We start from the raw sequence: 13,000 nt of genomic DNA on the forward strand, positions 1-13,000 counted from the left end.
TTTGATTATTTCTGGATGCCTGATGCCCACACATGGTCACACCCATGCCATGTCCAATACTCTTCTACTAGGATGCCTTTCTATTTTAATTAACACACTTGAGACAGTATCTTCTTGCACAGATGACCAGGAACAGCTGTTTTGGCACAGCCTTGGGGCTCCACATAACTGCGAACTGTCCTCATGGACAACACTAGACCACAGGCCAGCCCCTCACCTCACTGGTGCTGGCTCATCCTTTCTGACTGAACTCATCTGGGATACCTGGTTTCTGCCCCTGCCTTCACCCTACTGAGAGCTGATCTTGTAACAGAGTAGTCACCTCTCCTCCCATAGATATGGAAGGGAAATATTGACAGTGGGAAATGTGTAATAGAGAGAATAGCCTGAAACAAAATAGCAAAAACATTTTCTGTGCTTTGAAACATCCTCCACTCCTTTTTGAAAACTAAAACCTGCATCCCTGCCTCAGGCCAGTGGTTGGGAGGGCCAGGGTAATGTCTGTTGTTCTTTGTTTCTGCCCTGACCTGATGGAGGGAGGTCCTGGGCGGAGGTCACAGGATTGTCTTCAGAGGAAATGGGACAGAGATGGGAAGATCAGGATCATCAACTGTAGTTGAACAACAATTGCCTAAAGCTGAGAACCCACCCTTTAAAAGCCCTGTATTTATGCTTATTATGAGGACAACGGCATTTTTCAGACAGGAGTCTCCATCCTCCTCCTTTGCCAGCAAAGTATCATAATAAACTTCTCATTCCTTCTCCTCAAACCACTTCTCTTTCCTTCTCAAACCACTTGTCGTCATTCTTCCAATGTGGCCTTGGGGGCAAGCACCAAGCTTTGGGTAACAGTCTGACCCACTTTGGCCTCCTGTTCCTACTCTTGGTTCCCCTCCTGTTCAGGTGGCCCCTGCTGTGGAGCTCAACTGTCAGCTGCCCACAACTAAGCGAGCCACCCCGACCCTATCCCTGTCCAATTCCAGAGAGTGAGCTGGGTCACACTGAGGTTGCCTAGAGGTTTCCTGCCATCCAGATAATGGCTTAATGTTTGCTTTTAATTATGGCTATACCTTCCTCAATAATGTGTATTTGTACCGTATATTTAGGTGTAAGATTAAAACGTAAATTGTTATCAATGGATGTTTCTCATGGATAGAGTTAAGGGGACTATTAGTTTCTATGCTATATGTATCTGTCAAGTTTGCTTTTTTGTTGTTGTTGTTCTTTTAATTTCCCCCTAAAGTTAGAATGTGTAGAGATTAAGAATAAGAGCTCTGCAGAAAGTTGTGTCTGTATGAATCCCAATGGCACAGTTGTGTGCCATTGGACAGGTCAAGTAGTGCCTCCATTTTCCCACATGTAAAATGGAGATTTTAAAAAGACTTATCTCAAAAAAAGGAAAAAAAATCCAAAAAAGGAAGAAAGAAAGAAAAAGAAAAAGCCCTTATCTCATAGGGTTAAGTGAGAATTTTATATATATATATATATATATTGCTTAGAATTATGCAAGATACATACATATATGTATGTGTGTGTGATAAAAATTGGAAAAGAATGAAGGTATAAAAACTATGCTATGAAGCTTTCATGAGTATAGAGATATAGAAAAAAATAATAAATCTTAAAGTCCTGATCTTTATCAGGAAACTTGAGATGAGATGCTATTAACTTAAGTGCTTTAGAGAATGTTAAGCACTGGATTATCCACCCCACTTTGTTTAGAAAGATAAGGAAGAAGGTTAGTGAATTTTACATAAGAGTTACCATAAAATTCAAGATAAATCTAAATGGATTCTGAATTATTTCACCATAAAAGTATACTAAGTCTTTTAATTAAAAGGACAAAGAGCTTTTCTATAATATTAAAGTGCTTGTTTTAATAATTGCAGGGAGTATTTATTTGTAACACTGAGGCTATTAATTTTTATTATAAGAAACTACATTTTTAAAAGAATGTTGTAGGCCGGGCGCGGTGGCTCAAGCCTGTAATCCTAGCACTCTGGGAAGCCGAGGTAGGCGGATCGTCTGAGCTCAGGAGTTCGAGACCAGCCTGAGCAAGAGCGAGACCCCATCTCTACTAAAAATAGAAAGAAATTATATGGAAAGCTAAAAATATATATAGAAAAAATTAGCCGGGCATGGTGGTGCATGCCTGTAGTCCCAGCTACTCGGGAGGCTGAGGCAGGAGGATCCCTTGAGCTCAGGAGTTTGAGGTTGCTGTGAGCTAGGCTGACGCCACGGCACTCACTCTAGCCTGGGCAACAGAGTGAGACTCTGTCTCAAAAAAAAAATAAAATAAAATAAAGAAAAATAAAAATAAAATAAAAGAATGTTGTAGAAAATAGTGTTATTCATTTAAAGCTCTAAACTATGTTTGTTATAGAAGGTTAATTTTACTCCAACTTGGTGATAAATTAACCTACTCACCATGACCTCATTGATCTAAATCTAATAAATGTAGCCAGTGTAAAAGTCTAGGCAGATTCACTTAAACTTGGGAATAAATCTAAATACATTTCTTCATGTGAAAAAAGGTTATAAGGAAATAAACATAAGACTCTAACAAATTAACTTTTAAAAGCAGTGCAGAAAATGAAATTCTGATACATGCTACAATGTTGAAGACATTATGCTAAGTGAAATAAGCCAAATATTAAAGGACAAATATCATGATTCCACTTATATGAAGTACCTAAAATAGGCGACTTCATAGAGACAGAAAGTGTAGCAGAAGGAAGGGCCTGGAAAAAAAATGGCAAAAATATTTTATGTCTATTTAAAACCTCTCCTACTCCTTCTGGAGAACTAGGACCTGCATCCTCTCTGCATCTCTGCACAGACCAGTGGTCAGAGGGGCAGGGGAATGTCTTCTGCTCTTTGTGCTACAGGAGATTGTTCAGCCCTGACCTGATGGAGGGAGGTCCTGGGCGGAGGTCACAGGATTGTCTTCAGAGGAGATGGGACAGAGATGGGAAGATCAGGATCATCAACTGTAGTTGAACAACAATTGCCTGAAGCTGAGAACCCACCCTTTAAAAGCTCTGTATTTCTGCTTATTATGAGGACAATGGCATTTTTTACACAGCAGTCTTTATCTTCCTGATTTGCCGGAAAATTAATAAATCTCTCTTTCCTTCTCCTCAAACCACTTGTCCTCTTTCTTCTTATGTGGTCTTGGGAAAAAGTGCCAAGCTTTCTGTAAGAAGTAGAATAGAAGTCACCAGGAGCTGGGGGGTAGGAAATAATGGAGAGTTATTGTTTATTGGTATAGAGTTTCAGTTTGGGATGATGCAAAAGTTTTGGAAATGGATAGTGGTGATGTTTGTACAACATTGTGAATGTACTTAATACCACTAATTTTGTGCACTTTAAAATGGTTAAAATGGTAAATTTTGTGTTACATATATTTTGCCAAAATAAAAAATACTATACCAGAAAAAAAGGAATGAAAAGGAAACATTGTAAAATTGTCTGCAGGACAACTAGCCTGGACTCTTTAAAATGTCAATGTCATGAAAAATCCCCAAATGGGCCGGGCGCGGTGGCTCACGCCTGTAATCCTAGCACTCTGGGAGGCCGAGGTGGGCGGATCGTTTGAGCTCAGGAGTTCGAGACCAGCCTGAGCAAGAGTGAGACCCCATCTCTACTAAAAATAGAAAGAAATTATATGGACAGCTAAAAATATATATAGAAAAAATTAGCCGGGCATGGTGGTGCATGCCTGTAGTCCCAGCTACTCGGGAGGATGAGACAGGAGGATCCCTTGAGCTCAGGAGTTTGAGGTTGCTGTGAGCTAGGCTGACGCCACGGCACTCACTCTAGCCTGGGCAACAGAGTGAGACTCTGTCTCAAAAAAAAAAAAAAAAAAAAAAAAAAAAAAATCCCCAAATGTAGAGGAATTGCTCTAGATTAAAACAGAATAAAGACCCAACAACCAAGTGCAATGACTGAATATTTATTTACTTCTGATTTGAGAAAAAATGTATAGAATACATTTTTGTATCAATTGAGGAAATTTTAACATATACTAGCCATTAGAAGACATTGTGGAATACTTACGGATATAAGTGTGGTAATGGTATCGCAGGAGAGTGTCACTGTATTCAGGAGATGTATGCTGAAATATTTAAAGGGTAAAAGGCCATGATGTCTACGGCTTTCAAATAGTTCAACAAATAAAAATATATAGAGAGAGATAATGCAAATCTAGCAAAATATTAGCAATTATTGAATTTAGTTGGAAGGTATGTAAGTGTTCATTGTTATTCTGCATGTTTGAGAATATTTGGAAAATTCAGAATCTTGATATTTCATCACAGACAGAACAGTGTAGAAGACACCTGCTCTTTGTGTCCATCCAGCATACATGCCCCTCTTCTGGTAACACAACCTGTATTTTTCTTCTGGAGTTTACTCTCTTCCAGTGTATACATACTTGAATATCAACCAAGCTGCCTTCTCCTCCCCTAGACAAGAGCGTAGGTGCATAACCCAAGTAAGGTCTACCAAATGCCTCGTTGTAAGAATTTGACTTTGGGTAGATTAATGCAAGTCCCCTCTGATAGTGCCTGGAGAGACTGCTCATCACTTCCTGCTACCTAGATCCCTAGAACTACACTGTGTGCTCACTTGTTTTTTCTTTCTTTTAATTATTATGGGTACTTAATAGTTGTATATTTTTATAGGGCACATGTGATGATTTGATACAGGAATGCAATGTGAATTAATCAAATCAGGGTAATTGGGGTATCTATCATCTCAGGCATTTATTATTTCTTTGTGTTAGGAACATTCCAATTCCACTTTTTTAGTTATTTTAAAGTATATCTTAACTTATTGCTGATTACAGTCACTTTGTTGTGCCATCATATGTTGCTCGTTCTATCTATTTAACTAAATGTTTGTACTCATTAACCATCCCCAATTTATCCCCCCCTCACTGATACCCTACCCATCATTCTATTCTCTGTCTCCATGAAATCAATTTTTTTTTAATATTTAGCTCCTACATATGAGTGACAACATGAGAGATTTGTGTTTCTGTGCTTGGCTTATTTCATTTAACATAAGGTTCTCCAGTTCCATCCATGTTGTTGTAAATGGCAGGATTTCATTCTTATTTGTGGCTATAAAACATTTCATTGTGTATATGTACCATAATTTCTTTATCTATTATCCACTGATGGACACTTGGGTTGATTCCATATCTTGGCTATTGTGAATAGTGAGCAATAAACGTGGGAGTGCAGGTATCTTTTTGATATACTGAATTCCCCTTATTTGGATACATACCCAGCAGTGGGATCGCTGAGTCATATGGTAGTTCTATTTTTAGTTTTTTGAGGAAGCTCCATTCTGTTCATAGTGGTTGCCCTAATTTACATTCCCACCAACAGTGTACATTCCCACCGACAGTTTCTCCACATCCTCACCAGCATTCTTTATTGCCTGTCTTTTTGATAAAAGTCATTTTAATTGGGGTGAAATGATATTTCATTGTAGTTTTGATTTGCATGTCTCTGATGACTAATGATTTGGACATTTTTTAATATAGCAGGTGGCCATTTGTGTGTCTTCTTTTGAGAAACGTCTATTCAGATCCTTTGCCCATTTTTAAATCCGATCATTTGATATTTTTCCTATTGAGTTGTTGGAGGTCATTATATATTCTAGTTATTAATCACTTGTCAGATGGGATGTGTGTGAATATTTCCTCCCATTCTGTTGTCTCTTTACTTCGTTGATTGTTTCTTTTGCTGTGCAGAAGATTTTTAGCTTGATGTGATCCCATTTGTCCAATTTTGCTTTGGTTGCCTATGCTCTGGGGGCTTCTTGCTTCTTACTAAAGAAGTCCTTGCCCAGACCAGTACCCTGGAGCATTTCCCCAATGTTTTGTTTTAGTAGTTTCATAGTAGCTGGGACTACAGGCATGTGCCACCACACTCGGCTAATTTTTTTCTATATATATAATTTTAGCTGTCGAGATCATTTCTTTCTATTTTTAGTAGAGATGGGGTCTCACTCTTGCTCAGGCTGGTCTCGAACTCCTGACCTCGAGCCTTCCTCCTGCCTCGGCCTCCCAGAGTGCTAGGATTACAGGCATGAGCCACCGCACCTGGCCAATGAGAGACTTTTTATTGCTGCTTCTATTGGTTTATTCAGGTTTTGGATTTCTTCTTACTTCAATCTTGGTAGGTTGTATGTGTCCAGGAATTTACTCATTTCTTCTAGGTTTTCCAATTTATTGGTATATGGTAGCTCATAGTAGTCTCTAATGATTCTTTGAATTTTTGTGGTATCAGTTGTAATGTCTCCATTTTCATCTGCAATTTTATTTATTTGGGTCTTCTCTCCTTTTTCTTAGGTTAAAGGTGTGTCAATTTTGTTTATCTTTTCAAAAAGCCAACTTTTTGTTTCATTGATCTTTTGTATTTTTTGTTTCAATTTCCATTTTTTTTATTTTTATTTTTTCATTTTTTTTTAAAGGCTGGTCAAGTGAAGCAGTGGGCATGGAGAAGGAACAAAGGAATCTGTAAAGGATCAATTAGTTGTAAATACCACTGCATTCAGACCAGCCTATTTCAATTTCATTTTTTCTGCTTGGATCTTTATTATTTCTTTTCTTCTACTAATTTTGGGTTTGGTTTGCTCTTGTTTTTCTAGTTCTTTGAGATGAATCATTAGGTTGTTTATTTGAAGTTTTCTACCCTTTTTTTTTTTTTTTGAGACAGAGTCTCACTCTGTCACCCGGGATAAAGTGCAATGGCATCATCGTAGCTCACTGCAATCTCAAACTCCTAGGCTCAAGTGACCCTCTTGCCTCAGCCTCCCAAGTAGCTGGGACTACAGGCAAGTGCCACAATGCTGACTTTTTCTATTTATAGTAGAGATGGGGGTCTCACTCTTGCTCAAGCTGGTCTCAAACTCCTATCACTCTTGCTCAAGCTGGTCTCGAACTCCTAAACTCAAACAATCCTCCTGCCTCAGCCTCCCAAAGTGCTAGGATTACAGGCTTGAGCTACTGCACTGGCCTCTCTATGATGTTTGATTGGAGAATTTAGTCCATTCACATTCATTGTTATTACTGACAGGTAAGGACTTACTATTGTTATTTGATTTCTGGTTGTTTTGTGGTCCTTTCTTTATTCCTTCCTTCCTTCCTGTCTTCCTTTATTGAAAGTGATTTTCTATGGCAGTGTGTTGTAATAGCTTGCTTTTTATTTTTTGTGTATCTGTTGTAGATTTTTTTGATTTGAGGTTACCATGAGTTTTGCAAAAAAACATTTTATAACCAATTATTTTAAACATGGGACAACTCTGCTTACAAACAAACACAAGCAATGAGAAATCTAACAGAAATTCTACACTTTAACTCCATCCCTTCCTCAACTTTTTAACTTTTTGTTGTTTCCATCCATATCTTTTTATACTATCTCTCAAATCCTTGCTGTATTAAATATTTTTATAGGTTTGTCTTTTAATCTTCCTAGTTCAGATATAAGTGGCTCTGGCTGGGAAAGGTGGCTCATACCTGTAATCCTAGCACTCTGGGAGGCCAAGGTGGGAGGATCCCTTGAGGTCAGGAGTTCAAGACCAGCCTGAGCAAAAGCAAGATCCCAACTTTACTAAAAATAGAAAATATTAGCCACGCAACTAAGAATAGAAAGAAAAAATTAGCTGGGCATAGTGGTGTGCACCTGTAGTCCCAGCTACTAGGGAGGCTGAGGCAGGAAAATTGCTTGAGCCCAGGAGTTTGAGGTTGCTGTGAGCTAGGCTGACACTATGGCACTCTATCCTGGGCAACATTTTCCTCTTCTGACTGTGCCTTTTCAAATAGCCTGTCTTCCAGCTCACTAATTCTTTCTTCTGCTTGGTCAATTCTGCTGTTGAGAGACTATGATGGATTTTTTAGTTTGTCAATTGAATTCTTCAGCACCAGAATTTCTCCTTGTTTTTTTTTTTTTTTTTTTTTTTTAATTTCAATCCCTTTTTTTTTTTTTTTTTTTTTTTTGAGACAGAGTCTCACTCTGTTGCCCGGGCTAGAGTGAGTGCCGTGGCGTCAGCCTAGCTCACAGCAACCTCAAACTCCTGGGCTTAAGCAATCCTACTGCCTCAGCCTGCCGAGTAGCTGGGACTACAGGCATGTGCCACCATGCCTGGATAATTTTTTCTATATATATTTTTAGTTGGCCAGATAATTTCCTTCTATTTTTAGTAGAGATGGGGTATCGCTCTTGCTCAGGCTGGTCTCAAACTCCTGAGCTCCAGTGATCCGCCCACCTCGGCCTCCCAGAGTGCTAGGATTACAGGCGTGAGCCACCGTGCCCAGCCTTCAATCCCTTTTTTAAATTTCTCCAGTAGTCTTCTAAATTTCTCTTCTGTGTTAGCCTGAAGTCCATTGAGGTTCTTCAGAACAGCTATTTTGAATTCTTTGTCTGAAATATCACGTATCTCCATCACTCCAAGACTGGTCACTAGTACATGTTTACTTGGATGTTCTTGATTTCTTGATGCTTGTGGATGTTCATCAATGTCTGGGCATTGAAGAGTTAGGTATTTATTTTAATCTTTGCAGTCCGGGCTTGCTTGAACCCATCATTCTTTTTTTTTTTTTTAAGTTTTTTGAGTCAGAGTCTTGCTCTGTTGCTTGGGCTAGAGTGCTGTGGGGTCAGCCTAGCTCACAGCAACCTCAAACTCCTGGGCTCAAGAGATCCTCTTGCCTCAGCCTCCTGAGCAGCTGGGACTACAGGCATGTGCCACCACACCCAGCTAATTTTTTATTTTAGTTGCCCAGCTAATTTCTTTCTATTTTTAGTGGAGACAGGGTCTCACTCTTGCTGAGGCTGGTCTCAAACTCCTGACCTCAAGCGATTCTCCTGCGTTGGCCTCCTAGAGTGCTAGGATTACAGATGTGAGCCACCACGCCCAGCCTTGAACCCATCATTCTTGAGAAGGCCTTCCAGATATTCAAGGAGAATTGAGTGTTATTATCTAAGTGTTTGGCCAGTATAGCCATATCAGCACTGGGGGTGCCCCAAGCAAGCCCAGTAATGCTATAACTCTTGCCAACTCCTGGTGGTACCACCTTAGTGGACTTGGGTAAGATACAGGAGAATTCCCTGTGTTGGGTTTGGCAATCTCGTTTTGTGTTCTCGGTTCTTGGTGTGCTCTTGGCCAAGGAATGACCAGACACACCAAAGGAAGGCAAGCATGAGGTGAAATTTATTGAGGGGGAGCAAGATAGGATTATAGAGCAAGAGCAAGATACAGGTTTACAGAGCAAGATACATAGGCCACAAATGATGACCGGACCCACTGTCATAGCAAAAAAGACGTTGCTTATGGTCTGGGTCTTGTTTTATAGTGTCCATATAGGGACCTCCCCATGGTTCAGACATCATTATGGAACCATTCTGATGGACAGTTGGGAGTTATGTGACCTGAGTCTTACTGCACATGGGGATCTCCCATGAGTCTCTCTGAAAACCCACCAGGGGGTGAACTGCAATGTAGATTTAAGCTAATGACATGATAATTAGCTTTAGGTTGTCCTAAGTCATCTTCCAGACTCTATTGTACCTATGCTGCTTGGCCTGGGGGCTAGAGAGTCCTCTGCATTCTTTTGCAGTTGGCACACTAAATTCTGATTGGCAGATTCATAATGTGTTCCCTCCTCCCCAGGTATAGCAGTCACTCGGGACAGGATTAAGGTTGGGGGGACACCAAGCTGGGGGCCTTATTCCCAGTTGGGGCAATTGCTCATGGCAGCACCAAGGTAAGGCATCCATTTTTGTCCCTGGGAGACCTGGAATCTCTCACTATCTACCTAACACCTGGATTATCACGTAAAGTCTCACTCTCTTCCCTCACTCTCTGTGCTGGGCTGCTGGAGATAGCGGAGGAGTGATGTGGGCACTCCCTAGTGGCCACTAGGGCCAGGTCACACCTGAAGCCAGCCCTGTCTCACCCAAAGCCCATGGTGATTGTTACCTGGCTAGCTCTGATGTTTATTCAAAGCCCAACAGCTCTTTAGACAGCAGGTGTGAATCCTACGAGGACTGGGTCCTTCCCTTCAGGGCAGCATGTTTCTTTCTGGCCCAGGGTGGGTCCAGAAATGCCTTCCAGGAACTAAGACCTGGACTCAGGGGCTTCAGGAGTCTTCTTGGTACTTTATGTTACTGTGGCTGAGCTGGTATCCAAGATGCAAAACCAAGTCCTCCAAACTCTTCCTTTTCCTTTCCCCAAGTGAAAAAACATTCTCCCTGAGCTGTACTGCCTGGAGTTGGGGAGGGGTGACACATGCACTAGCTTGGCTGCCTCTGCTGGTATCTCATTGGGTCACATGCACCCCAAGTCCACTGGCTTGGAGCCAGCACAGCCCCAGGAATTGCCCAAGGACTGCAGCCTTTGTGGCCCAACTGTCTCACAAATTTAGTCCAGGCCCCACGATGCTTTTTGTCAGCTAGTGGTGGGGCTAGCCAGAACTCGAGTTTCAGGGCAGAGGATTTCCCTCTGGCCAGGCTGGTCTAAATGCTCCCACCCTGGGCACCGGCAGAATTCTGCCCTGTGCTGTCGTCCTCTGTGCCAGGGTGGTCCTGAATTCCAATGCCCAGTCCTACAATCACTTCACTCTCCCTCCCCCAGGGAACATGAATTCTCTCTCCACTCAGCATGCTGGCCACTCTGCTGCGAGATGGGGAAGGGGTGATGTAGGCAATGCAAGATTGTCTTTTCTGCCCTCTGCAGTGCCTGTGTCCTTGATATAATGTTAAAACCAGGTAGTATGATTGCTCACCTGATTTTTGGTTCTTCTGAAGGTGCTTGCTCCAGTGGATAGTTGTTGAGTTTGGTATTCCCGTGGAGAGATGGTCACTGGAGGTTTGTATTGGGCCATCTTGCTCCACCTCTCCCCAACCCCAATATGTGTTTTTTCTAAGGCTTGACGTTCAGCTTTCCTTCAGTGAGCCGTCCCATATGTTCCCAATAAAATCTTTTTGTTGTTGTTGTTATTAAGACCAGAATTGGCCACTGATGTTTTTAATCAATGAACCATGGCTGATCTGTTTTGTCTAGAAAAGCCATAGAAAAATGGCATAGTGGAAATTCCTAGTATGAAAAAATTTATTGCCGTTGTGTGCCAGTTTAATGACTTCCAGGGAAGAGACGAATTACAACTGTGAAATGAGCTGTGAACCATAAAACCAATAAAAATCATTCAGAGTTTGAACAAATGAAAGATGAGAAAGACATTAAATTTACTCCATCCCTGGAATACAGTCCCACTTTCCTACCGAAGAAGGTGGTGATGGGAGGGAAAGTGAGCGGAAAGTAGAAAAAGCTTCTCTGGCTCCCCCAAGTAGGAATCGTGCAATAATAATATGGCTGCGGTTTACCCAGCACCCACTGTGGGGGGCACCATGTTAATTCTTCATGTGTTGAATTCAACAGCACAATTATTATCTACTATTTGGCTATGTATACTCTGATTATCTCCACTTTACAAAAACTGGGGCTCAAGATTGTTAAATCATTAAGTCGAAGCCCCATTAGTAGGAGGGGCAGGATCCAAACACAGGTGTGTGATTCCAGTGCTGGGGCAGGAGCACTATGAGGGCAAAGGAGCCAGCAAGCTCCAGCTTCCTGGCCCAACCTCACATCACCATCCCGGGCCTAAGCCCCTCCCCATCAGATTCTTGAGCCAATCCAGAGAGAGGCCAATGGATATTGACAGACTCTGCATCCTCTACTCTGGTTCCGTGAGCTCGGGCTGCAGACGCTTTTCAAAGCACTCAACTGCTAGCTCCTGGGGGTCCCATGAGTCACTTCTGCTGCCTGCAAGAACTGGGTCTGGGTAAGCCCTAGCCACCTCTATGCCCCACCCTCCCAAGTTCTAGTAATTGCTAAGCCCGGCTTCTCCGTGTTAGGGTCATCCACTGGAACTGGATTTCTCCCACTCCCTCTGACTTAGTAAAACCTGGTGGTTAAATTAAGCAAGGGCGTTGAAGCCAGACCGACCTAGGTCCAAGTCTCTGCTTCACCACTGCCTGTGTGTGTAAGATTCTTCTCGTCTGACTCTCAACCTAAAAATAGGAATAATAATCCTACCTTTTTAGTAGGGTTGTTGTGAGGATAAAATACACTAACCAGGCCGGGCGAGGTGGCTCACGCCTGTAATCCTAGCATTCTGGGAGGCCGAGGCGGGTGGATCGCTCAAGGTCAGGAGTTCGAGACCAGCCTGAGCAAGAGCGAGACCCCGTCTCTACTAAAAATAGAAAAAAATTATATGGACAACTAAAAATATATATAGAGAAAAATTAGCCGGGCATAGTGGTGCATGCCTGTAGTCCCAGCTACTCGGGAGGCTGAGGCAGGAGGATCACTTGAGCCCAGGAGTTTGAGGTTGCTGTGAGCTAGGCTGACACCACGGCACTCACTCTAGCCTGGGCAACAAAGTGAGACTCTGTCTCAAAAAAAAAAAAAAAAATACACTAACCTATAGAATATATATGTGTGTGTGATATATACATATATATGAAGTCTGTCCAGAAAGTATCCAGCCATTGTTAATGTAACAAAAACGGTTAGCAGGACATCTTGGCAGCCAGGGAGAGTGGACTGGGATGCGCTTGCGTGAACAATGATGCCCTCACTGTACTAGACACTGTTGAGTGAGCATGTGTGCTGTGTGGCTGTTGCATTCAAAATGACTGAGCGAGCAGAGCAACGAATCTGCATCAAATTTTGTGTTAAGCTTGAACAATCCTCCGTGGAAACTATTCGGATGATTCAGAAGGCTTTTGGGGACGATGCAATGAGTGCAGTACAAATAAAAGTGTGGCACAAACACTTCAAAGATGGTCAAGAGACTGTTGAAAGTGATCCATGTTCTGGAAGCCTGCAACCAACAGAACACCTGAGAATGTTGACCGTGTACAGGTAAGGTTAAGAGACGCGAGGAGAACTGTGTGAGGCCCCAAAGTGCCTACTTTGAAGGGACTGA

The sequence above is a fragment of the Eulemur rufifrons genome, chromosome 8, assembly GCF_041146395.1.
Source record: "Eulemur rufifrons isolate Redbay chromosome 8, OSU_ERuf_1, whole genome shotgun sequence".
NCBI classification, from domain to species: domain Eukaryota; kingdom Metazoa; phylum Chordata; class Mammalia; order Primates; family Lemuridae; genus Eulemur; species Eulemur rufifrons.